Genomic DNA, 23,584 nt, shown 5'->3' with positions numbered 1-23,584 from the left:
CATGATGTTTAAAAGAGCAAGGAATTTTTCACAGTATTTCCTATAAAAGGAAAACATATACTTCTGGAGAATATCTGATTTGTTTTATTTCTACTAGAATAAAAGCTGCTTTTATAGTTTTAAACCATTTCAAGGTCAATATTATTAGCCCTCTTAAGCAATTTTTGTTTTTGATTGTCTACAGAACAAAGCTGTTATTCAATGATTTGCCGAATTACACTAACTTGCCTAATTAACCTAGTTAAGTATTTAAATGTCACTTTAAGCTGAATATTATGTATTGTCATAGCAATGATAAAAGAAATCAGCCATTAGAAATAAGCTATTAAAACTATTATGTTTAAAAATGTGTTGAATTATTTTTTTCATTAAACAGAAATTAGGGGGGGGGGAATATATACAGAAGAGCTAATATTTATGACTTCAACTGTAACTATTAAAATAATAATTACAGAAGAAATTGAAATTAATAAATAATATTTAATTTCAGACAGTTGGCAATATGTTTTATCTGCAGTAAGTCAGCAAAGCATAACAAGAACTATATAAAGTAGTTTATTCAGCAGTATGTATATGTTTTTTTAAAAATGAACAAGCAATGAAAAAACATTTAGAATAGAACAGAACAGAATAGAACAGAACTGAACAGAATAGAACAGAACAGAACAGAACAAAATAGACCATTTTGAGGGATGTAAACAAATGGTCTCAATAGTCTTTCCTGCTTTACATTTTTAATTTTTATAACTTCCGAGAATACAAAAAGAGCCACATATTAATAAATAATGATAAATGATGTAAACATTAAGGGCCCTTTTAGTATTTTAGTAGGTTAGTATTTTCAAACTAGTGTAACCCTAATTTTCACTTTTTGCGCCACATTGTTTAAATAGCAATTCCATTTGCGCTTCTTTGTGGACTCATAGGTGTGCCGGTCTATAAAGGAGATGTAAGGCGCATTGTTGGCGCGTTGCTGAGGTATAAGAATAGGATGTGTGTTTGGACATAACTCCAAATTATCCAGAACAATTATTGTTCATTTATTTGTTTGCTGGAAATTAGAACTGAATTTAGAAATAGTTTTGAAACCAATCGCTTAACAAAAGAAATGAAATATGTAGGCTAATTTTAGTGGAGCGTGTACAACACAGTTTCCTTATCCACGAAAGTAATGGAGTAAAGTAAAGAGTAAAAGTAAAGTAAATAGAAAGTAAAGAGGCCGAATGGAGGAGGCTCATTCTTTATCCTTGTGCAGATTGCCTGTTTAACAGTTTTTTCACTAGTGAAGCGTTCGGTTTTTCCATTCAATTTTTCCTCTTACAAAGTCTGCCAGGTAAATAGCAACTGACTCTTAAAGAGAATGTGAGTTGATTGGTTCAATGCACGTTATGCTCAAAACACACCCATAACTCATTAAGAGAATAAGCACAACCCTGTTAGACCATGCACCGTGGTGCATGTATTTTTCCGTCCTTAAAATAGCAAAGGTAGATTCGGACACATCCTTAATGCTTTTGCCCCATGCGCTTCAGATCGTTAAAATAGAGCCCTTAGTTATGACTGATTTGCCTCTTGTTATAGTTATAAAATAGTTTGATAACAAGCAGGAAATGTTCATGGGCCAATGCCATGACCACATTGAAATGTTATATAGAATAGAATAGAATAGAATAGAATGCCAGTGCTGGAGGATCAGATGTGTCTTCAGCCATTTCTTAAAGAACAGAAAGAGTAATCAATATCAAAATGAAATCCCAAATAATAAACTAATAAATCAAAGCTAAAATAAAGTTAACAAACTACGCAGATATTTTTAAAAAAACATAACCACAGGAGATTGTGTAGCTTGTTTCACCTTGTAAACATAAACTATCAGAGCGCTTCTAAAGATAACACATCACTCGTTACAGAAAATGAAAGCAAAAAAGCAAACAAACACACCATTTGTGTGTTGCATCTCAGTCGGTAATGCACTGCCTTAATGTCGCTGTTGGTTTCTGAGAGTGCGTTTGATGTTTGCGTGTTTGCGAAGGCACGCCGTCTACTGTCTTTGGGCAGAAAAAGGAAGCATTCTTTACAAAACCCAAAAACTTTTTTGTGTTTGTCGTTCCCTAACTTGTCTTGCCACTCCAATCTGATCCTCATCACGGAGCGCTTTCTACCCGGGGGCACTTTTCCTGATCACCCCCCAACCAGCTCCCTGCCGCCTTCTGCTGATAATTTCCCTGCTGTGCTGACTGACATTTTGCCCTCCTCCACAATGCACGGTTAAGAGTCTCGCTCATGACAGAACACACAGAGTGGGCGTCGAGAGTGACAGACCAACTGCAAACACCGGCATCAAAATTAAGTACAGCTCGGCGATGGAGGATCCGTGGGTTTGTGGAAGAAATCTCAGCCTTAACATTGTGCAGGATGTGTCAACAAAAACCTCAACCGCCGTGCTTTATTTCAGCCCAGATGACCGCGAGGGTAGGTAATGTTTGACAGACTGATTGCTGGTGCATGTATCCAGTCCATCACCTAGGGTAAGTATATGGTGGTAAATGCACATGAACGCTTTATTGGAATTGACTATGAGCACTAGCGGGGTCTCTGGTAGGTCATAGTGGACGTTCTTGCCCTGACCGTGTCAACCTCCATTTGTCCATTTATATTACAGACGCTCGCCTGCTCTTCTCTAGAGCTTTGGGTTGATGGACTAATGGCAAATGTGAGCTATACTGCTGAAGTGTGGGATTTGAAACACATGTATGAATGTCAGGGAAGGTAGAGATCTAGGGTGCTTTTAAACAGGTATCCTGAGACTGTCTGAAAGGGCCAGAAGGAATAGCGCAAAAAAAAATGTATAAAAAATTAGGGCTGCACAATATATCGTTTAGTCACACTGTATTTTGATGATCTGTTTGTTGAATTGTTTTTTCATTCTAACTAATTCTCATTAGATTATAAGTAGACTGTTAGGTTAAGGTTAGGGTTAGCGTTATTGTAAGTTGAACAAATATTAAGCAGACAGTCTACTTATACTGAAATGGACCATCAAAATAAAGTGTTACCTATCATTTCAGCATAGATATCGTAATGCAATAGTCACATCACAAGTATATTCAATGTTGAGTCTGGATAATAAATGATCATTTTACTGTGTTTTTGAGGCCTATGACTGTGTGAGGGTTTTAAAAGCATCAGGAAATTGAAAAGCCTAAGAAATAGTACAGTTTGTAACAACTTAAAAAAGATTAAACAAATTTTAAAAAGACTGATTCATTAAATTGCTTATAAAACGAAAACTAAGCAGTATTATTTTACATTCGATTATTCAATTACTGTACACCAGAATACAGTTCAATTCCTAAACGCTGCTTATTTAATTTGTAACTTTTTCTTTATTGAATTACTTACGCTCGTATTGTTACACACTGTCCTATAGAATCATCCCAATCAATCTAAAATTATTAGATATAAATATATATATAATTTATTATATATAAATTATTTCCAAATAGTTATTCAACTCATCTAGTGAAATTGTATTCATAATCGCAATATATATTGCAGAATAAAAAAATATATAACGATGTTAGATTTTTACAATATCGTGCAGTTCTAATAAAAAGGTTTCAATGGTTTACATTGACACAGTTTTACACAACTGTTACACAATTAGGGTTATTACAGTTACTGAAATAAACTAAAACGTTTACACCAACTAGTGGTAATAGCTAATTTTCATTTAACTAGTAAAGTATAATAACTGAAATTCAAATAAGAATGAACACAATACAGTGCTCAACATAAATAAGTACACACATTAATGATAATGAATATTTTTATCCATTTCTCAGTAAATATAAGGATTATACAGTTGAAACCAGAAGGCGGATTCTTTAGATTTTTTCATGTTGTCACATAAAAAAAGCAGTGTATATGAGGTTTTCCTTAAATACTAATCTTCAGTTGTGCCTCCAATTAACTGAAATGTTGTCAATTAGCCAAATCATCTTCATCTTATTGTATGTAAACTTTTGACTTTAAAGTAAAGTTCTGCAATTCTGCTATTAAGCAAATAGAAAAAATGTGGTAATCCTAACTTAACTAAAAGAGAAAAAATTAGTTACATTTCACACCTGACATTTTTAAAAAATGGTTATGTGCCTTTTTATACAGTGTATTTAAACTTCTGGTTTCAACTGTATATAGGTGCAATTGAACAGAAAAGATTTATTAAACAGATATATTTATTAAAATATTATAATAATCATTGAACACCTTTAGAAATAGAAAGATAATACATTTCAATTTGTCATTCAATTCGACATTTCAACAAAATGTTATACATTTATTTGTTAGATTAACTTCAGATTTGACTTCAGTACTGACTAATCTAATGTATATGCACAAATATAATACTGTAAAGCATCCTTTAGAAAATATTAATTGAAATGAGAGATTTGTAAAGGGTGTACTCATATATGTTGAGCACTGTAGATATGACAAAAATCAATAAAAGACGAAACAAACAAATAAATAAATACTGTATACACAACATTCAAATAAAAAAATGATTACTTGGCATCTAAATAAATTACAATAATATAAGAATAATTATTGAGTAATTACTTCAGATTAAACAAACTTTATAACATACTTTAAAATTATTATAATCATTTTTATAAATGTATACAAACCTGTTTGCCTAAAAGTATACATTTTCGAGAAGGGAGTCCCTTGAAATCATATTCAAGGAATCTCACATCAGCAACTTTCAGAAAGTCTCATTTAAATCATACAAAATAATTAAAGATTATTGATTAGTGCACACTGCACCATCAACAAAACAAAACTATACTAGTGTAACTATTAAAACAACTATTAAAACTATTTTTGGCCCTGATGTGTTTCTTTTCCAGAGCTCCAGCTGTTCCAACACATCAGCTCTCCACAGATCCCCCAGACACATATGCGATATGCATAATCGTACGGTCCGTTTTAATTGCCAAAGCCCAAAATAAAAATTAATACCTTCAGAAAAAAAAAAAAAAAACTGGCAGAGCTCTTCTAAATTAATTAATCCACCCAGCATGCATCACATCAAGCCAGGTGACTGTATGACAGTATGTTGACCTTGATGTTAACAGAGAAAATATCCTTGGATTTCATCACCTAAAGATAAAGGAAATCCAGATATCTGTTAAAGATAACACCTGTGTTCTCTCAAATGACCTTATATGTCAACCAAAGCGCTAAAAGAAAGCTGCATTTTATTCTTTTAAACATGCTTACAAACTTCAGACATGGCAACGCAAACACTGCTGTTGCTGTTCTAAAAATGAGCAAATAAACCAACAAGCACTTGCAATCAGTATTCAGGTCCTCAGGACTTCTCCAAATACAACATGCCTTCATTAGGCACTGGCACTAAAGAGAGAGTTTGTGTGTGTGCGTGTGATGCGTGTAATTATGTCAGTGTGTGGTTTCAGTGATGAGGCCTGCAATCTCTGTGTGTTGCTAATAGGCGAGGAAAGCCTGGCTTCCGATCAGACTGTCATCAATGGGCATTTAAGAGCCATGACTACTGCTCCACATTATTACTTAACTAATTACCCTCGTCAGTCGAGGTAGGCCAATGATGAGCTCCCTTCGTTCGTTAATGAAACTACGAAGGGCCGTGGCTAATGACCTGAGAGCACAGGGCGGCTCCTTTATCACGCCTGCACAGGGGAGAAGAAGGAGGAGGAGAGATGATGATGATGATGGGTGGGAGTGGGACACCTCTACTTCTGAACCAAACTGCATCTTTGACCTTGAAACACAAATCAACTGAGGAGCTCCACACTAAAATGTACAGTCATGGTGTTTGGATTGTGTGTCAAGCTAAGTAGAAATGTGTGACAGGTAAGAATTATAAAGATTGTCAATGTCAAAGTCGTGGCCTAGTGGTGTTAATGCTGGCAAGAGGAGTTGGAATATGTTGTTTTCTCTGCCTTCTCATCCTCTCTCAACTCTGTTCTCATAAAAAAAAATATATTAATATTTTTTTTAAAAATTAACAATAAAAAAGTCATCTTTCATTTTTATAGAATTTAAAGAAGTTAAACAAATATTTGTAATTATTTATGCTACATTAGCTATGCTATTTTACCCCTTTTACAACATATAAGATAAGCCTTTGGTGTGCCCAGAATGTGTCCTTGAAGTTTCAGCTCTAAATACCCATCAGATAATTTATTATAGCCTCCAAAATCTTGCCATTTTGGTGTCTGAGTACATTGTCGATGTTTTTGTAGCCTGTGGCTTTAAACGCAAATGAGCTGCTGTCCACCGTTCCCATCATGCGTGACGTCAGATAAACAGCACAGTGATAGAGACTCAGATGAAGTTGAAATACAGCTCTAAGTCAAAAAGTAAAGAGTAAAGTAAGTTTATTTGATGTATTTGTGGTGGAGTTTAATTAAGCCTTTCTGAAATGATGAGTCTCACACAAATACCATATGCAGTACACAAACACACATATTACTGACACCATGCAGCCATGGTGATTACTGCGGTTAAGGATTACATCGATTTTACTGTCTTTATTACAAACATACTCTGTTGTAAAAACGTTTTAAACTTATAAAACTTCACAGGGAGTTGGAACAAATATTATAATTCCAGTTTATTTGCAAAAACTGTTCTGTAGACATGTTATTATAGAAATATGGCGCCTGTCAATCAATTCGGTGGCAGGGAAAACCTGCACCTTTACGTCATGTTGTGGTGGGCCTCAAAATCTCTCTGATTTGGGTCCTATTTTAACATCATGAAATTTACAAAAAGATACTTGTTGGGTTTATATCACTCCAATATGACAGGGGATACACTATACACACTGACAGTTCTGTCCAAACAGCTTACAGAAGATAATTTTCATAGGCGCCCTTTAAAAAAGTAAACAAATAACATAAAAAAATTATAAATAACAAAAAAATCTAAATTTGGAGTAAATCTGTAAATTTAAAAAGGTCATATGTCACTTTTTATGCTGGTTTCCCCCATCCTCTTTCATTTCAATTAAAAGCTAAAAGGACTATAAATAAATATCAATTCATAAATACAAATAATAATCAATTTATAAATAAATATTTATAACCTATTGATAAAATTATATTTTAAGAAATGGCATGACATTTTCTAATACATTAAAGAGATAAAAATTCTGTGATTACTCACTTTTCATTTGTTCTACACCTATTTGTTTCTTCTGTTGAACACAATTGAAGATATTTTGAAAAATGCTGGTTGCTGGGACCCATTGGCCTATATAGTATTTTTTTATTCCAACTATGGAAGTTGATGGGTCCCAGAATTCAGAATTTTTCTAAATATCTAACTCATAAAGGTTTAAATGCACATCGGAGAGAGTAAATGATGAGCTAATTTAAACTATCCTTTTAATCCAGTGTTTCCTAACTCTGTTACTGGAGGCACACCAACAGTACATATTTTGGATGTCACTCCTTCATTTCAGGTTTTCGAGTCTTGTCTAATGTTCTGATGATTTGATTCAGGTGTGAATAAGAAGAGGTTAAAATGTGTACTGTTGTGTGCCTTCAAGAACAGGGTTGGGAAACAATGCATTAGTTAATGTTAGTTTATGAATTTAATATTGGATGTATTTAACATGTGTTGTTTTTAATATTGTATTTAATATGTAATGTATTTAATACCTGAAAATAATGGTCCATTAGTTCAGTGTTTCCCAACCCTGTTCTAGGAGGCACACCAACAGTACATATTTTGGATGTCTCCATTATTTGAACATTCATTTCAGGTTTTAAAGTCTATTCCAATGTTCTGATGAGTTGATTTAGGTGTGTTTAAATAGGAAGAGGCTGAAAATGTGTATTGTTTGTGTGCCTTTAGGAACAGGATTGGGACACACTGCATTAATTAATGTTAGTTCATGTATTTAGTATTGGATGTATTTAAAATGTATTGTTTTTAATATTGTATTTAATATGTAATGTGTTTAATATTGGAAAATAATTGTCCATTAGCACAGTGTTTCCCAACCCTGTTCCAGGAAGCACATCAACAGTACATATTTTTTAAATGTCTCCCTTTTCTGAACCGTTTATTTCAGGCTTTCACTGTCTTTTAATGTCCTGATGAGTTGATTCAGGAGTATTTGAATAGGAAGAGGTGGAAAATGTGCATTGTTGGTGTGCCTTCTGAAACAGGGTTGGGAAACACCATATTAGTTATTGTATTTAATACTGGAAATGCATTTAATATGTATTGTTCTTTAAAATTGTATTTATATGTAATGTTTTAATATTGGAAAAGAATGGTCAATTAATTCAGTGTTTCCCAACATTGTTCCTGGAGGCACACCAACAGTACATATTTTTTAATGTCCCCCTTATCTGTACCATTAATTTTAGGCTTTCAAGTGGCTTTAGGCTTTTCAACTTCGAATGGCTTTAGGCTTTTCAACTTTTAATGAGTTGATACAGGTGTGCTTGAACAGGACGAAGTGTATGGTTGGTGTGCCTTCAGGAACAGTGTTGGGAAACTGCTTTAATCTATATTCATATTTCTAAATGTTTTCTAAACATGATTCAGGAATTATATATTTTCTTTGAAAAGCAACAAATTTGCTTAATTTATTGTTTATTATTATTTCAGCTTTACAGCACCCTTTTAGAGTAATAAAAAGCCATGCTATACTGTTGGTAGGTACGCTCCCTTAAAGTCATTTAACCACATCTAAATTCATAATAATGCATCTCGCACCTTGTTTCTTAATTAAATAATGTTCAGAATTATTTATATAATGACTTAATAATAAAGGTTAAGTGTTAGCAAATGCTGTATTTGTCCATTTACTCTTGCCACCTGTCTAATGACCCAACAGAGACTTCAAGGTGTGTGTGTGTGCGTGTGAACGCAATCAAAAGCCCATAATATCCCAGATCTCACGTTCACCCCAGAGAGCAGGTTAAGTGGACGTCCAGTGTGGAGAGGATGACAGCAGCGATGAGGACAGGGCTTCGTCGCTAATTGTGGGCAAATCATGAGCAGGAACACGGTAGCGGTGGCCATTAGTGTCCGTGTCCCCGTCTGAGAGCTGGTGTGAGACAGGATCGATCAGCTCCAGAGAACACACACACGCCGCTTATTAGCCGCCTGGTTAGGGATAGATTAGATCCAATCTGCTAATCTGCCGTCCTGACCTTGTGACAAGAAATGTCACTCATGCTAAAACTTCAGCCACCTGTTTTGACTTTGAAAAGAAGGAGAAGAAGTGGCTTGTTCACAAAGGCACATTTGTCAAAGAGCACTGGCCGCTGAATGCTGGGAAACTTGACATCTAAGGCAAACGCTTATGACTATAGATTAAAAGTATCATGTGCCCTCACATGTGATTATTGATCCCGTTCTTCTAGTAAAATTGTATTATAAAAAAATGAATGAATGAACTAAGGCACTTTTATTCATAATAAAAGAGAATCATAAAAACACACATTTCTAGTTGGATTGCATACTTGTCAAAAATACCTACAACAATTCTGCATGGTTCGAGAATCTGATAGCCGTGTTTCACTCCACGTGATAGCAGTTTCACTCCACGCAGTGTATGGTTACTTCAGCCTACACAGAAATCCCCATAGAGAACTCACCCTGTCAGCTGTATATTTACTATACGGTTAGACTGTGATTCAAGGTGAGATGTCTGACATTTACATTTACATTTAGTCATTTAGCAGACGCTTTTATCCAAAGCGACTTACAAATGAGGACAAGGAAGCAATTTACACAACATCTTAAAAAATAAAAAAATTCAAAACTTACGGATCATCCAGATTTCTGCTTAAACCAAGAAAATGTTTAACTGATTAACAGAATCTTTAAACAGAATCTATTGCTTTGTGTTGTTGTCTTTAATGCAGATGAAGTTGGTTTGTACTTGTCAGTATTTGTCAAATAAAGATTTCAGATGTTTACATGGCTGCTGAACATTTTTTTAATGCCAGATTTCTTTATATTATTTGTTTTGTGTCCTAAAGTATAATAAATAAATACAACTGAGTGTTTAACTGTGGTTGTTTACAGTGGACAACTGATTCACAAACACATTCATATTATTCACATTCTTAGTTCTGTGACTTTTTTCTATATAGGTATTTCATTCATGAACATAAAACATTTAAGTCTATTTAATATTCAAATACAATGAAATAGAAGGACAATGTTGTTTGTGACTCTTAATAATCAAACAAAATCAATATAAAAATTATATTGACCGCTTAAGTCCTAAATTCCAAACCACAGCTGATCAAATCATTATAAAACAGGTAAGTGACATTTTACGTTGATCTCTCTTTTATTGTATTTTGCAGTGCTATATTTATACCATAGTAATCTGGTAGTGTTTGCTTTGCTTTAGTTTTTTCTGGGTTAGTTATTGTGATATCCCGATTGCATTCATGCCATTCAACCTTACAATCTTAATGTCTACAAAATCACCTGTTTTGACATCACTTTAGACATTATGCTTGATAATCATTCAAACACTAGCTCTAAAGTGACAGTGAATGAGCAACGATTTCTCCTGTTCTGACGGTCAGCTGCAGATATGAATGAATGGCGGAATAAAGTAGTTCCTCTTACAAAAAGGTTTTTGAGACTCTCCATGTTTAACTTTCTTTTTAATATACACAATAATGCCATCGAACTATTGTATAAATGCAATACAACACTCATAGCAATGCGATATGGCTGTTTATTGTCACTGGTGGGTGGCGCTAAGGCACTCAGCCATTACTACTACTACTAATATGTAAAATTAATTCATTTATTAATTTTCTTTTTCGGCTTAGTCCCGTTATTAATGTGGGGTCGCCACAGCGGAATGAACCGCCAACTTATCCAGCACATATTGTACGCAGCGGATGCCCATCCAGCTCCAACCCATCACTGGGAAACACTCACACACTCTCATTCACAACAGACAATTTTAGCTTACCCAATTCACCTGTACTGCATGTCTTTGGACAGTGGGGGAAACCGGAGCACCCGGAGGAAACCCACGCAAACACAGGGAGACATGCAAACGCCACACAGAAATCCTAACTGACCCAGCCCAGGCTCAAACCAGCGACCTTCTTGCTGTGAGGAGACAGCACTACCTACTGCGCCATCGTGTCGCTCAATATGTGAAATAAATTTTTTTATTAAAATAAATTATAAATGAAAGTTTTGTTTATTAATAGAAAGTATACATGTTATATTAGTAACTGTATAAATAATAAATACAATTTACAATTGAATTTTTTTAAAATAAATTTAAGAACTGTGTGAATACCACTGCTACTGCCATAAACAAACAAACAGAAACAAGTTAATAAAACATATTCGTATGAATGACATTCTTGTTGGAAAAATGTTGTCATTTACCTTTTAAAGAAGTTAACAGCTCCTAAAAAATTCACTTTCTCTTCTATTAAAGTCAATCCAAAATAGCATAATCACATTGCAATAATAGAGCAGAATATGCGGGAGACAAAGAGAATCAATAATCTAGAAATGTTCACTTTGAAAAATCCATTGTGAGAAAGAAATAACGAAAACCTCAAAAGCAGCTGCAAAACACTAGACAGTTAAATTTTGCTCTTTAAAGCAGATTTGCTTCTCTTTCAACAAGACTGAGAGAGAGAAAAAAGCATTCTCCTCAGACAGAAAGGATAAAGCAGAAATGAATCAGAAAGCTGATTCATTCACTCCAGCTCTTTTTTATTTATCTTTTAGAAAAGCAGAAGTGCAAAACGCCGCCTCACTCCTCGGGATCATATAATGCCTGACATGAAAGGCACTTAACTAAACCCAATAAATAAATATGCATTCTAAACAGGCAGAGAGCGGGGAAACAGGGACACCTTCACCAGCTTAGATTGTCACAATGATGGAGTTACGATTCTCCGTGTCTGCTGTATATCTAGGCTGGACTGCTGGAGGAATCAGCCTGATTTCTGGACCACTGGAGATCCTTCATGAAGCCAGACACAGGCAAATCGACCAGACCCCCCTCATTCACACATCCATTTTTCATCTCTGATATTGAGATTGGAAAAACAACTCTCACTGTTGAGAATCTACATTCATATCCAGACAACAAATAAAGCAGGTCAAGTAAAGAGGCTTTTCGATGCTGGAAGAACAACACTGTTTTCCTTTTGTTATATTAGCAGTAAATAAAGACACAGCTGTCATTAAATCACTTGTTAATGGACAAATTTAGCCTTACTTTTTAAATCTGAACTAATTTCTATACATGTTGATTTACAGAGAAAATAAACTGGACTCAAAGGTTGCATGAACCAGTTCAAAATTTGTCGTTTTGTTTGATGTTTGACAATTTCAAATGAAAAATGAAGACAGGGTGAGAGGGAGTAAAAAAAGCAGCCAATCAGATTTTGTTTATATCACAGCTCTACCAGTCAGTGAAAGTGTGTATCCAATATATTTCCCCTCAGAGCTTGCCATAGAGATATTGTACACTCAAAAATCCAGAGGTTTCTCCCGATACTCTTGTGAAGAATAAAGTATAATAAATGTTTTACATATATTTGCTATAAGTGCTTATATGAGGTTTGATCAAGATGTGATTTCAGTAGCAGCAATGTGTCATGTCAGATCCTAGAAAGCGTTTGATTGGTCAGAAGATTCGATGATAAGCTAAAATATGAAGTGATGTACAAAATGTTAATCCATTTAAGTGTGTGTAACAAACTGTAAACTATGAATGTTTATATGATCTGAATGTGAATTTTGTCACTGTTTTGAAGCATGCTAGCTTATAGATAAACTTATGACTAGAGCTAGACAGAATCTGCAGATGTTTTTGTATTAAAACTAATAACATGGTATATGAAATAAAAAATAATGTTTTTAACTTTTAATGTTTAAATGCAAATCCAATTAGATACAGTTATTTGGTAAACAAAAGTCTTTCATATAATATATTTACTAAAAGACAGAAAATATTACTTCACAAACTGTATTGTAAATAAATCATATGAACATTTTCATATTAGTCAACAATATTACTGAAATTAATTTCAAAACTTAATGAACACACTCAATGATTGGCTAAAAATCTGCAGAAATCTGCGCACGCAGATTCCGTGCGGGCCTACTTATGACTAACATATCGATACCTAAAAAAACGCTTGATTTTACGGAACTTACAAAAATATGTATTGTGTCCCAATATAATCAAAGTTCCATAAGATTACATGGTGTTCAGTGTTCCATAAGATTACCATGGTTTACTTCAGCAATCCATATAAGTTGGCATCAATATTGAATAAAATGCAATAAAATCATTCTGTATTTTAATATACTGTCTATAATTGTCTATTTTTTGTGTCAAAAATAATATTCAATGCAGACTGATTAATGAACAAACAGCTCTTATGAGCAGCTTCTGTTATGGCATATAATGCAAGAAAATGAATAGTGTCGTTTGATACCTCAAACACTTTTTGATGAATAGTTATCAGGCTGAATCACTATGATGAATCTTTCACCTTATTGGACTGGTTAATAAGCCATCTGATTCACTTATTGAACCATTATATTCAGGTGTCAAAATTAATTATGTATCATTACTATTACATTTCAATCCATTTTCCCTTTAATTCATGGTTTTCCAAGCATTAACCCCCCTCTGGACATTAGAATGCATCCTTTTTCATTTTTTTTTCATTTCTGAGCCAAAAAAACTGGTAATATGAAGACAATTATTAAAATGTCATTCAGTTTATACCAAAAAAAATTTCCTTGCATAATTCGATATGTTTATACCAACAATCATTTATTAAAAAATTAAAGAATCAATAAATTTCACTGTGAAGCTACAAAATATTACTTAATTGTAACGTTGATACACAGAAATAATTACTAATTGCTTAATACAATTGTGTAATAATTAAAGAACATAAATGATTAATAATTACTTCACAATAATAGGGTATATACAAGAATCAGAATGAAATTCAATTGCTTTTAAGGTCTATTTTATGACTCTTTCCATACATTTTAAGACCTCATTGCCGACTTATTTACCTGGTTACTGCAGTAAACAAAGCAGCTTGATGTAAAATCTAGCAGGATTTTGACGATTTCTGAAAAACTACGGATCATCCCGGTATTCAGAAATTAAATAAGGCAAACTTTAGCATATTGATACAAAATGTAATACCTTGCAAAATAGCATTTAAGACTTCTTAATCGCCTTAAATTTCTCTAAATGGATTTATCAACAACCCTACGGACACCCTGAATAAGGTTCATTAGTTAATGTATTTGCTAACATAAACCAATCATGAACAATACTTGTACAGCATTTATTAATTCTAGTTCAACATTTACTAATGCATTATTACAATTACAATTCCTGCTTGTGAACGTTAGTTAATGCACCTTGAGTTAATATGAACTGTACGAATATGAACAGTAAACATCTTCATTAAGTAATGTTAACCAACATGAACAAATACTGTAGTAAAAGCATTATTCATTGTTTGTTTATGTTAGTAAATGCATTAACTAATACAACCTTATTGTAAAGTGTTACCAATTATTATTATTCCTATTTTTACTACTACAAATATTATTCCTATATTATTATTATTATTACTATTAATACCAATAATAATAACAATAATACATGAAAATGTAAATAAACAGGATGATCAAATAATCTATTATATATTTTAACAAGTACAAGTCAAAATAATTATCATGTGATTTAAATAAATATATTTGTTTCGCTGAAAGATAAGGAGAAACATTATTTCACCCGTTATTTGACTTTTAATTGGTTTCCGTTAATTAAATTTGGATGCAGATATTAAAACTTCTATTTATCTATTTAACATTTAAGTCTTAAAACCACATGTTTAAAATATGTTAACGCTCACTGCATGATCTTGTTGCTCTGTTATCTGGGAAGGGAATGTGTGATTTCCAGCATAAGGCGCGCACAGGGGAGACAAACTCATATTTAAACTTAATGTGGAAGCAACTGTTTTTGAACATATCAATTTATATGCATCCAAAACTCAAGCTGTCTGTTATAGACGCAGTACAATACGTTTGTGTGTGTGTGTCTGTGGTCTCACATCTAATACAGCATATTTAAACGTTATTACAGACGAACTCCGGTTACATCACTGTGCGAGAGGTCATGCTGTAAACTGCATCTTGTTTGTACAGTTCACAGAAATATAACAGACATGAGAGGAGAGGAAGAAAAAAAAAACACAAAACAACCCCCTGCTCCTCTGCCCAGAGGCTCCAGAACTCTCGGCTTAACACTGAGGCATAATTCATCGCAACTTGAATTAAATTACATCAGAGACTTGGGGCTGCCGTACATTATTGATACACTTACAGCTATTCCATCTGACACAGAAATCTATATTCGCCAACACACACACACACAAAAAAGAAAGCCTGTCAGAGGCTATTTATGCCTCCCGAACAGAACGTCTGTTTCAACAGTGTGTTACAGTAGGGAAACTCTGGTAAACACATTCAGATGAAAAGAACAAAACGAAAATGATTCAGAAACTTCACACTTAATCATGGGTCTGCTTCGGTGTCATTTAAAGAGTGAAACGCTGCCTTACACACAAGCTTACTCTGTAGTGTTATTGCAGAGTTTCACATTCGCATTTAAATCAAAGTGTTTCCAGCTCTTCTACCTCCCTTAACTGAATAACAACATTCTCCAACAGTAGTGTATTTTACAGGACATTTTAGTGGAGTGGTGTATGAAATGGTACATAAAAATTACTCATGAAAAATTGCTTTTTTTGTTGCAAAAAAAAATTAATCTCCGTCCGGTTTAAAATAAAAATCAAGTCAGAGTCAGAGTCAGTTGAGATGAACCCTAATTTAACATCTTAAACAGCAACTAAAGAGACCACAAATCTGTCTTAGTATCTGACAGATCATAGTGGTTCTTAAAAGCAAAGTTCACACAACAATGACATCTACTTGTTCCAAACCTGTTTGAGTTTCTTCTGTCAAACAATCAGTAGCCCAATGCTAAAAAATCTGTAACCATTGACTTCCATTGTATTTCATTTTCCTACTATCGGTCTCAATGGTTTCCAACATTCTTCAAAATATCGTCTTTTGTGTTCAACAGAAGAAACTTCTAAGTACAGATAAACCTTTTTGGTATGTTTTCCTTCAGTAATATATTACAAATATTTTTATTACATAAATGATGTGATGAAGTCAAAGCTTTTATGGTTTCTTGCAGTAAAAAGGTGAGTTGATATAAACTAGTTTATTTTCTCCAGTAATGTACAAAATCCACACATATCATCGTCAAATGAAATTCAAAGAAATTATATTAGTCTAGTATCATTCTATATACTATTATTGAATGATAAAATCTATCTATCTATCTATCTATCTATCTATCTATCTATCTATCTATCTATCTATCTATCTATCTATCTATCTATCTATCTATCTATCTATCTATCTATCTATCTATCTATCTATCTATCTATCTATCTATCTATCTATCTATCTATCTATCTATCTATCTATCTATCTATCTATCTATCTATCTATCTATCTGTCTGTCTGTCTATCTCTCTGTCTGTACACACATGTCTATGTTACTAAGAGGAGACTGTTGCTCTATACTGGCCAAGAGGAGATCAGGGTGTTTGCTTATTTTAAAGAAATAAAAATCACAAACAAAATTTCCTCTTAGTGTCTTTTTTCATAATATGACTGAAAATAAGTTTTTTTTTAAACACATGCCAATTGGGGACCTGAAGCTCTGGGTGACATCTACCTATCCAACAGGGGACCTTCACAGACTGCTGGAACAGTGACTTTTATATGATTAAAAAAAGTTATCCTGTATTAAATGCCGTAAAAATTGTAGTGTAAAATATGTTTTATAGGATTTTTTGTCAGCTTTGGATGAATTTTCAGCAGTCAAATGATACTAAAGATTTTCTATCAGTCTAGTATCATTCTATATAGTGTTATTGTATGATATAATATTACAGTGGAATAAATCTATCTATCCATCCATCCATCCATCCATCCATCCATCCATCCATCCATCCATCCATCCATCCATCCATCTATCTATCTATACACACACACACACACCTCTATGTTACTAAAAGAAAACTGGCGCTCTATACTGGCCAAGAGGAGACCAGGGTTTTAGTTTTTTTTTTTTTAAACACATGCCAAGTGGGGACCGGAAGCTCCAATCAATCTAAACTTTGTAAATTGCTAGTGTAGCTTTGTATTGTTTATATATCATGAAAACAAAATGACAAAAACTGCATTTATTTGAAAGAAATCCTTTGAAAATATATTTATCTACAGTATCCATCCACACATGCACGCACACACACACAGATAGTATATACAGATAGTCTGAGACATATATATTTATATAGATATTTTAAATATATATATAAATAATAATTCTGAATAATGACATTTGTTGTCACTCATTCGTTGTTTACACACATTCTAATGATAAGCAATTAATGTTAAATGACCCCTGTCTATCTGCTTTCTTATTCTCATCTCTCTTTATACTTTATTTTTATGAGCACACGCAAACTTGCATGCTTTTTCTTCTGGTTTTGTCCGCCCTTCTATTTAAGTCTCGAATGTGCTGAATCTCCTCCTTTCTTTGTTGTGACATTTCCAGATCTCGGAGAGCTCTCCGGAAACAGCCTGCTCCATTACAACCGGCTGAATTACTGTAATCTTTTCAAATATCACAATCCCCTTCCATTAGCCCAACCTACTCTTAAGATACTGTGGCAGGAGTGTGTAAATACATCTACAGTCAGCGCACACAAAGCGACAATAAACATCTATTAGATAAAAAGGACTAAACAGATCCGGGTGATTAGAGAGGAGGACAAATAAACAGGCACCCTTCAAAATGCACTTAGCTGCCATTTACAAAAAGAAAAGACTTGAAACACCTATTACATATGTTTTCATACTTGCTAGAGTTAGTTCAGGTAATTTATTTACTAATTTTCAAACACATTTTCCCATTATGTTTGTTTTGAAAACATTTTTAACAGTGACCTTTGCTTCTGTACAAAGAATTCTGCAAGGACTTTCTTCTGTGAAACATAAAACGATAATTTTGGCATATATTATCAAGAAAAGGGGGTGCAAAACAACACTGGATTTCAGTTCAAACAATCTTGTTTAGAAATGACACAAGGGGGAGTAAAGGCTCTTTCCCAGCAAAAGTCATGACTGTATTGTTATATAACTATAGCAATAACTAAATTGTTGTCAACAGCAACACGCAGTTCAGTTTAATCAGGCGCTGCAGTTCTGACATCTGTCACTTTAAATGCTTGAGTTTGTTGGGTTCTGACTGGCCGACAACGCTTTTAATAATCAACAGATGGAAAAAGACATCAATGTCTCATCAGGAGGCACAGATATTACTTTAGTTTTGACTATGTTTTTTTTTTTATATCCAGTTGAAGTAAGAATTATTTGCCCTCCTGAATTATTATCACACCTGTATATTTTTCCCCAACTTCTGTTTAACAAAAAGAAGATTTTTTTTTCAATACATTAATAACTATTTTCTAGTAACTGATTTCTTTTCTCTTAGCCATGTTGACAGTACATCATATTTTACTAGATATTTTTCAAGATACTAGTATTCAGCCTAAAGTGCAATTTAAAGGCTTAATTAGGTTAACTTAGTGTTATTAGGCAAATCATTGCATAACAATGGTATGTTCTGTAGACAATCAAAGAAAAAAATATTGCAAGGGGCTAATAATATTGACCTTAAAATGGTTTTAAAAAAATATTAAAACTGATTTTATTCTTGCTAAAATAAAACAAATAAGACTTTCTCCAAAAGAAAATATATTATAGGAAATACTGTGCTCTGTTAAACATCATTTGGGAAATATTTGAAAAAGAAAAACCCACTGTATGTTTTATGGACTGCAGTGTCAGCTTACATTTTTGTTAGTTTTCTAGTTTTCTATTAAACTGTCTAAAAAAGTAATCTACGTACAGTTGAAATCAGAATTATTGGGCCACTTTGATTTTTTTTTTTTATATTTCCCAAATGTTTAACAGAGCAAGGAAATTTTCACAGTGTGTCTGATAATATTTTTTTCTCTGCAGTAAGTCTTATTTATTTTATTTTGCCTAGAATAAAAGCAGTTTTTAATTTTTAAAAACATATTTTGAGGTCAAAATTATTAGCCCCTTTAAGCTATTTTTTTTAGATTGTCTATAGAACAAACCATCATTATATAATAACTTGCCTAATTACCCTAACCTGCCTAGTAACCTAATTAACCTAGATAAGCTTTAAATGTCACTTTAAGCTGTGTCTTGAAAAATATCTGGTCAAATATTATTTACTGTCATCATGGCAAAGATAAAATAAATCAGTTATTAGAAATGAGTTATTAAAACTATTATGTTTAGAAATGTGTTGAAAAAATATTCTCTCCATTAAACAGAAATTGAGGAAAAAAATTAACAGAGCAGTTTATTAATTCAGGGGGGCTAATAATTCTGACTTCAACTGTATATGTTTACTAGGGATACTAAGATCGATTGGCCGGAAATCGGTATCGGTCGATAATCACATTTAATTACTTGACTGGACTTGCTTATCTGGCCCATCTCATGAACCGATCACAAGTGGTTGTGTTAGTTGGAAATGAGCAAAATATTTGAATGACCTTGCACGTATTTAGGCCTTTTTACATATAAAACTGAATGTTCTGTGTTTTTGACTATACTGCAAGTTCACTAAAACCAGGCTGGAAATAATAAATAATTAAAACATTTTTAACATGAATATTTAATAATTTAACTTGTATAACTTAATAAACAGTAGTGTATATGCCTATTTCCTTTTAGTTATGAAGTGATGGATTTATATGTAGACATTGTAATTTCTTATGCATCAGATATGCGCTCCAAACTTTTTCTTGATTGGGACCTGTTGAATTCTTCTATCATTTGCAATGTTTCCAAATTGCATTGTTTGTCATTTTTCTTACCATTTTTTATGTTTTGCCTATTATTTTCTGTAAAGCTGCTTCTGACCATGACATGTTCACACCTAAATGGCTATAAGAGACACGTTGAAGGGATTATATGCAACATCCTTAATTTATTACTTTAAGTAAGGAGAGATCTCTACTTAAGTATCATACTTAGAGGGAAAATTTACTAAATGATTTATGAGCTTGTAGCCTCAGAATCGGCATTCCGTATCGGCTGATCACCATGAAAAAGAATCAGTACTTGATATCCTGATCGCACCCCTACACTGTAAAACCCCAAAAGTTAAGGCAACTCAAACCATTTGAGGACACTGATTGCAACAAAGCATTTAAGTTCAAAAGCTAATCCAAATGAGTACTGTGAACTTAATCCATTTGAGTAAACGAAGCAATTTGAGCACAGTAAAACCCAATAAATGAAGAGAACTCAAACCAACTGGGTACTGTAAAACCCAATAAGTTAAAGTAACTAAAATGGTTTGAGGAAACCCATTGCTACAAACCATTTGAGCTAAAACAAAAACTAATCTATATGAGTAATGTGAACTGGCTCCATTTAAGTTGAAGTAATGAGGAATTTAATGAACTCTTTACCTTCAAATGAATTCAAATGAGTTCAAAACTCTTTTCAAATGAATTTCCAGGAGTTTAAGTTAACTACATTCATTTCATTTGATAAAGTTGACTGTTGGGTTTTACAGTGTAATAATTACCCAGCAGCATTTTAAAAAACTTTTTTAAGAGCAGTAGCCCTTTAAGAAATGCATAGCTACAGATACAGATGATTTACATCTTAAATACTGCTACTTATCGACTATATTTCACTAATGTATTTTCTGCAGTCCGCAAAACTATTCCAGCTAAGATAAAATGACTATTTGGAAGCATATACATATATATTTTAAAGCCTACATCTCTCAGCAAATCTGAATACAAATATTTAACCAGACTCGGTTTTGCGGCTGCTAAATGAAGCAGGCATGAAAGCACACTAACTCTGCACTGTCACCGCTGTTTGCACCACATCTTAAAGATGGCTTCAGAGAGCTGCAAGCCTTCGGGCCAAAAAAAAAAAAAAAAGAAGAAGAAAAAAAATAAGGCAGAAAATAGGAGTCATTTTCTCCCATCCTGAACTGACACTTTTTCCCTCTTCTCTCCTCACAGCGGTAGATTATCTTCCAATGATAGCGCAGGCCGGGGCCTCAGCGCAGCAAGGCAGACACTAAATTGGCCTGCCGACACACTCGGCACTTATCATACATGCTAATGGCCTGGCTCGCTGTGGGCAGACGGCAATCCTAGCTGGGCGGCCAGGGCACACTGAGAGAAAAGGGCGGGAAACGGTAACAGAAATGAGAGCCACAACCTCCACACTGCCCGCAGGAGGCAAGGGCACCGCCAGGGAGGACATGATCGCTGAATTCACATCATTCTGCTGCAGGCACGCGTGGCTATGAGGCAGCATTGCTCTTTACGCGTTAGGGACGAGAAGAGGGTATCGACTGAGTACTTGATCGCTTAATAACGGGTGGCTAAAGGAAAGGATGTGTTCCTGAATATGATGACTTATGCAGTCCATACTCTTCCAAGGTTGAGAAGAAGATGATTCCCAGAGGGAGGGAGGGAGAGAAAGAGAAAAAAAGAGAGAGAGAGAGGTACTGATAGAGAATCAGACAGAGTGAAGCAGATAACATGTGCAGTCATATGCCCATGAGAAGTCCCAGAGAGAGGGTTTACATGGGGTCAGCATACAGTCACTTCTTCCATTGTGTCAAACATCCACTGGACTATAAATAACACTTCCTGGGCTGGCACCTAAAATTACCCTGCTATTGAACGCTCCCTCACTCAGCGGTGGGACACAACGGGCCAACATCCCACTAGTCGATTAGTGGGATCGAGCACTTGTTTATTTATAGTGGTAAGGTTTTTGATAGGGACTTTAGCTATGGCTATATTTGCACTGTAAGGGTCGCTCTCTCTATGTGGGGAGCTTTCAAACTGTGGGCATTAAAAAAAACACTGGGTTGTTTCACATATTTGAATCAAATAATTGCAATTTTTGAAACAGCCCAGGCCTTTATTAGGTATACAGTAGTTGACATTTGAAGACATCAAAAGACAAGAATGGATTAAATGTTTTGATCTGATCCACTTCAAATGAGGACTATAGTACAGTTGTGCTTAAAAGTTTGCACAGCTCATTGAAGAATTTGCTTAAATGTGAATAATTTGAACAAAATAAGAGAGATCATCCAAAATGCATGTTATTTTTTATTTAGTACTGTGCTGAGTAAGATATTTTACATAAAAGATGTTTACATACAGTTTAAGTCAGAATTATTAGCCCCCCTTTTTCAAGACACTTCTATACAGCTTAAAGTGACATTTAAAGACTTAACGAGGTTAACTAGGCAGGTTAGGGTAATTAGGCAAGTTATTGTATAACCATGGTTTCTTCTGTAGACTGTCAAAAAAATATAGCTCGGGGCTGACCATTTTGACCTTAAAATGTTTTTAAACTGATTTTATTCTAGCCGAAATAAAACAAATAAGACTTTCCCCAGATGAAAAAAAGAATTTCCTTGCTCTGTTAAACATCATTTGGGAAATATTTAAAAAATAAAATAAAATAAAAGGGAGTTAAAAAAATTCTGATTTCAACTGTATAGTTCACTACACAAAAATCTAGCTGATATTAATCAAATAACCCCCTGCAAAAGCTTACATAGCCCTTGGTTTTTTAAAACTGTGTGTGGTTTCCTGATGATCCACGAGTGCTTTTTCTGCTTTGTGATGGTTTTTTATGAGTCTCTAGTTCGAAACAGTTAAACTGACTGCTGTTCTTCAGAAAAATCCAGCATCTTCTGCAGATATGAACCCTTTACAGCAGCGACTATGATTGTGAGATCCATCTTTTCACACTGTGAACTCGTCATGACAGTACTAAATAAAACATAATATGCATTTTGTATGATTTCTCTTATTTTGCAATAGTTTTTTTTTCCACATATGAACAAATTCTTCAAAGGTATGTACATTTTTGAGCAAAACTGTACATACACTATTGATGATTTTTGTCAATTAAACAGTATTAAACTGTAATATAAACTGTTTTACTGCAGGACAGTTATGCGGTACATTACTGTTATACTGTACTGTACTGTATTACTGCATTGTGAAACTTACTGCATTGTGAAGTTGCATTGAGAAACTTCATGTATATTTTACAGTAAATATATGCAATACCCTAAATGCATAGCAAGATAAATGGTGATGGTGCTGTAAATGTAAATCCAGTATTTTTGCTGTTAATTGATTTAGAGTGAGTTATTGGCGAACTGCTGCCAGTACAGTAAGTTAATGTAGATTCTACAGGAAATTGTTAACAGTGTATACACGCAAACACATTAATCTATTAAAATATGTATTGAATACAAATGCACCTACAGAGATCATAT

The 23,584-nt window shown here is 33.8% G+C and overlaps 1 protein-coding gene across 9 annotated transcripts in view; it reads right to left on the bottom strand.

Moving 5' to 3' along the window:
• Positions 1 to 23,584, bottom strand: part of msi2b (musashi RNA-binding protein 2b) — a 381,615-nt gene that overhangs the window by 79,085 nt on the left and 278,946 nt on the right. The window lies entirely within an intron of this gene.

The sequence above is a fragment of the Danio aesculapii genome, chromosome 15, assembly GCF_903798145.1.
Source record: "Danio aesculapii chromosome 15, fDanAes4.1, whole genome shotgun sequence".
Classification (NCBI taxonomy): Eukaryota; Metazoa; Chordata; class Actinopteri; order Cypriniformes; family Danionidae; genus Danio; species Danio aesculapii.
Note: the sequence above shows the minus strand (reverse complement) of the source record. Positions and strands in the feature narration are given on the sequence as shown.